Below are 5,403 nucleotides of genomic sequence, written 5' to 3'. Positions count from 1 at the left end.
CATATTTTAAATTATGTATTTCTCTGAGTACCTGCATGATGAAATAATATCTTTCAGTTTCGTGCAGACTTCTGAAAATTAATTTCATTCATGTTCTCACACAACAGGTACTGCATTTAGTAACAAAATTCATAGCAGCAAAATTCATTCATTATTCTCCTTCACAAGATTCTTTTTATGTTTTTATGTATCAAAAAAAATCCCTGTACTTATTTTCAGTGTTATATGTAGCATCTAACACAAGAGGCTCTTGATCACACATTTGGGTTCTACATAAACTTTAGTGGAAATGGTGTCTGAAACTGCAGTTGTTCTAAGAAAGCAATTATGAAAGTGATTTTGCTGCAGTCATGTTTATTTCCCCCTACTATTCATTCAGCTGTCATAATACCTAAAGTTCAAAAGTGTTGTGGGTCATTTATAGATAAAATATGGAGATTACATAAAATATCCCACTGAAATTTTTCTATGAGGAAAGGACTTGGTTCTTAGCCCTTTATTCTTACCTTAGCACTGATGGCTGGGTACTCTCTTTGTGTTGCAGAATCTTCAAGTGGCATGTCCCTGTTCAGTATCATGCAGCTTCTTCCATGATCCATAACACAAATTCTGATATAAACTGCTTTGGGCCTCCTTAAACCTTGTTACTTAGACAAACAATCATGGAAAATTTTCTTTCCCTCATCATTACTGAGTTCAACTAGGGTGTCGAGTCATTGACTGCTTTAGAACACACAATTTCTGACTGACTTGGGGAAAACTGTGGGCTGAGTTTTCTTGTTCTCCCTTCTCTAGTTACATGAGCCAGTCCCTGTGCTGGAGATTGGGAGAACTACTAGTGAAGTTGATAGGGGACAGCCTTGGATCTGTGTACCACCCTTGCATCACATAATTAAAACTGCTTGCACACATCTCCCAAACCCTGGAGATGTGTGCAAAGGAAATTCACTAGTGTGTGGGCTTTGGTGACCTTATCTAAAATTTTTAACAAGGTCATGGCCTTGAACAGTTTGTTTAAATGTGAACATAAATATATCCATTTATAGAAATAAAAAAAATCTTTCCAGTTCATAAGAAAACACCCAATGCTATGGACATACAGTTACATTACCACTAGAGATATAGCCTAAAGCTTATGCAGTTCTCTAAGACATTTATATGGAACTTTTCTTTTTTTGAAATAGAGTAACTTCTGCAATTTGCATGGAGGTAGAAATGAACGGCTGCCTCAGACAGGTTTCATGTTTGAGGCAAAGCTACAGACTACAGCATAGTCATTCTGAGAACCTTAAAAAAAAAAAAATTATTCAAGTAACAATGACCTGGAACATTTCAGTCACTTAAATTTCAATATTCTCAACCCATAGTCCTGGGTTGCGTTTCAAAAGAAAAGAATGCTTATCAAATATATGGAAGTTCTGGTATGTAGAGGAGAGTAGGAGGGGAATAATGTCTCTCTTGCATTTCAAAGGCAGTAAAACCGTATGTGACATTGTAAGAAGTTTACTTGGGACATGTTGCTTACTATAAAAAGGCAGAAAAAAGAACAGTGGCTGAATGTATAAGATGGGTTGTTTTTTTAACTCTGAAACGCTGAGAAATTCAGAAGTTAAAGAAACAACAAATAGACAATAACACATAATAACTCCACCATATTTGATTTAAAAACACACTCTTTCTTCAATAACCACTCTGCTTTATCCTGAGAACTAACAAATAATGCTGCCTCTGAAAGTTTCAAACTTCTATTTTCTGCGGGAAGTGGGTATAGCTTCCTAAAACAGCAGTTTCGAAACCCCAGAAGCTGAAGTGTTATAGACTTAAATTAATCTATTGCCTGTAAAAGCAGATGTTAATAAGTCACAGCTCTCATAGCCACTTGATGAGTGAGAATTTAAAAAGTAAATTCTCTAAAATATGATTTTTCATAAACCATTATTGAAGCTGAGACTCTGAGTGCTCCTGAAGACATTGAAAATCTGAACTCTGGGGGACCTTGCTCTTTCCCTCTCTTACGCTTGGGTCCTTTTGAGTTTTAGAGTATTAGAACCAAACCTCTAAGCAAATATAGAAATTTGGCACTATCTATATATAGTCTTTTCTCTGTAACAAGGCAGAATAATGAAAGAAAGCAGGCAAGGGAACCACAACCTACCCAGGTCCAGAAAAGGCAAAGTAAGGAAAAGCTTAACTGATGTTTTTTTATTAAGTGCTCCTGTTTCTCTAACACCATGCCCTGGCTCTGTGAGACTGTCACCATATAAAACAAACTTTTTTTGTTTGCTTAATATTTATTATAGAGAATGCTGCCTTTTGTCAGTACCTCACTGACAGCTATCTCAAAGCTGAGGGCAGACATTGAAGTAGCATGGAATAAATATCCTTTACTCCTACCTTGGACATCCTCCCTTAAAAGAAAATAGTATCAACGGCCATACATAGAAAGGCCTGAATTTTTTAATTAACTCCTGCACTGATCCTGCAATGTTTGTACGTAGAAGATGGGATTTTTCATATGCAAAATGTGGAATTGTGTACAGACTTATAAAAAGTACAGATTTTTTTCTATCCTAACTGTGCCATTTCTCTGCAGTGGGGAATTTCCTGCCTCTAGGTGAAAAGATGTCAATAGGGAGGCAGGTAAATCTGCCATGTTTCTGGACCCAATGTGTTGGCAAAAGCTGAGGTTCAGAAGTGTCCTCTTAATCAAGCAGCACTTCTCTGTCCCATCACAATTCCCCTGGGGAGGGGGAAGTGAAGACTACTGGAATGACTTTCTCTACCACAGTCTGAAAGCAGGAAATACTTCCCAGACCCTGGAGCATGAATCAAAGAATAGGAGTGTCCTCTGAAGGATGAAAAGTCCAGGGTCAAGACTTGGGACAGCTTTGAGCTTTGGGTTTGAGATAAACAGGCACAAAATGGGAGAAGTGCCAAGGACACCGATTACTTATGAATGTATATTAAGGAGACCTGCCAACTGATGTGTCACATTAACTAACCTGCCCCCAGTCCAAGAAGCTCACTCACAGTATGCTTCACCTGTAATGATTGGAAGGAGAGAAAGTGCTTCCCAAGACTAGTTCCAAGGAAGTGCAGATCTCCAGTTCTTACTCCATGTGCAAGAAATATGGCTGGAGGGAAGAAGACATCTGTTTTCCAGGGGCTTTCCAAGGAAAGGCAAATTTTCAGACCTTTGTTTGCTGTCTAGCTTGCCTCTTATCAGTGAATCCAGTTGCTGCCTAGCAGATTGAACAACTCCCTAAAGGCATGTGTGGTTTTGCACAAGATTAGGGACTGTACAGAGCCAAGAGGCAGGGCAGCCTCATCTGGGCAGATGGTGGGTACAGTCTTTCCCTCCTACCAAAGAAGTGGCTCAGCTAATTTGATATATGGCAATAAGGATGACATTTCTCTGGCTGGTCATACCTCAGCAACAGAGCCCAGAATCACAGTTGCAGTGACAGCAGGAGATTATTTAGAAACCACTCTCAGGAGAGCCCTGGCTGGACAAGTGAATTTTGACCACTTTGTGACTTCCGTGAGATCAACAGTTCACAAACAGATTTGCCAACTGTATCAACTTCAGCTGTGCTTGCAAGGCATACACAAAAAGGCAAGTGAGCATTTTTTAATAATTTGCATAACTGCCTGTGGTGCCACGTAGCTGAAAGAAAAGTGAGCTATTGGTCTGCCTCCACACTTTGATGGGAGTGTAAGTCAAAGTTAAGTTCTGTCATTTCGTTAGAACTCCCAGCTTTTTAACCCTCATTCTGTCCTTTAGTAACCTGTGTCCTGAGCCAGCTCCACTAAGCATATCCTCAGTAATTCAGGAGGATCACAGGGTGCCTGCAAGGACCACTTATAGGGTAAGATGGAGGCAAAACCTGAAAATACCTGTAAGGTTAGTCTAGATGCATTTTATAGATCATTGCAAACATAGTGAAAGAATTTTTTTTCTTATGCTTAAGTTGAATCTCCTGTGTTTCAGTCTGTGTCCATTGCCTCTTGTTCATTCACTGGGCACCACTGAAAATAGCCTGGCTCCATCCTTTTTGTACCTTCCCTTTAGATATCTGTCCACAGTGATTAAGACGCACCCTGGGCCTTCTTTTCTCCAGGATGACCAGTCTCTCTCTCACAGGGGCTCCCAGTCTCTTTCCTCACAGAAAAAATAGTCCAGTCCCTTAATCACTGTAGTAGCCCTTCACTGGACTATCTCTGATATGTCTGTAGTGGGCTCCTGTAACGAGGAGCTCAGAACTGAATGCAGAACTCCAGATGCAGCATCACTAGTGCTGAGTAGAGATGAAGGATCACCTCTCTTGACCTGCTGGCAAAACTTCTAGTGCAGCCCAGGGTACCATTAGCCTTCTTTGCCCCAAGGGTACATTGCTGTCTTGTGTTCAACTCAGTGCACGAGCAGCCCCAGGTCCTTTTCAGCCAGCTGCTTTCCATCCGGATGGCCCCCTGCATATGCTGGTACCTGGAGTTGGTCCTACCTAGGCTCAGAACCTTGCACTTCCCTTTGTTGAACTTCTTGAGGATCCTGTCAGCCCATTTCTCCAGCCTGTTGAAGAATTTCTCCCTCTGTATGCAGCATGGCCCTCTGGTGTTACCACTCACTCCTCCCAGTTTAGTGTCATCAGCAAACTTGCTGAGGGTATACTCTGCCTCATCATCCAGATGCTGGACACTACCGGATACAGTATAGACCTCTATCTATGACTACTCAGCAACCAGAATGCCTCAAAGGTTTCAAGGCTAAGATCTGTGCTTTTTCTGGAATGCTTTTTGAAGGCAGTGGTTTTACATATTGTGAAGATTTCTTTCTCAAAGTTCTGTATTTCAGATGTCAGACTTTTTTGTATGAGCAGCTTAACACTCATCAGCACAGATGGAAGCTAAGTCAGTGATCTGTAAACATGAAAGACTCAATTTGATCAACCCAAAAAAAAAAGAAATTTCATTACAGCTATGGGAACTACCAATATTTCTGTCCTTCTTTTGTTATCAGAGACCTGTCATCCACAGAATTCTCTCTCGAATCTCAGGAGGAACCAGGTTTCCAGGGGAAAAAAAGAGGACATGCAGGGAATGACTGAGAAAAAAACATTTTTGAAAAAAGTGCTCCTTTTGCTTTGCAGGCAAGCTAGTGAATATAATTTCCATCTATTCAGCTGTACTGGATTGGACTTTTTTCTGCATGGCTATTTGTTTTCAGGGGAAAAGATGATAGATTTGTGCCTAACTATCAAAACTACAGCTGTGAATACCATTTCTATCATCTCTAGAGCATTTGGAGGATATTCCTATCAGCCAAGAATGCAAAACAGGATTCAGAAATGATAGTAGGTTTTAATTTCTCCTCATGAATTTCTCCTTCATTTGAGGCAAAAGGAT

This window comes from Empidonax traillii, unplaced genomic scaffold (assembly GCF_003031625.1).
Source record: "Empidonax traillii isolate 1590-97213 ecotype Southwest subspecies unplaced genomic scaffold, ASM303162v1 scaffold1477:size107278, whole genome shotgun sequence".
NCBI classification, from domain to species: domain Eukaryota; kingdom Metazoa; phylum Chordata; class Aves; order Passeriformes; family Tyrannidae; genus Empidonax; species Empidonax traillii.
The sequence above is the reverse complement of the archived record's forward strand: the minus strand, read 5'-3'. Positions refer to the sequence as shown.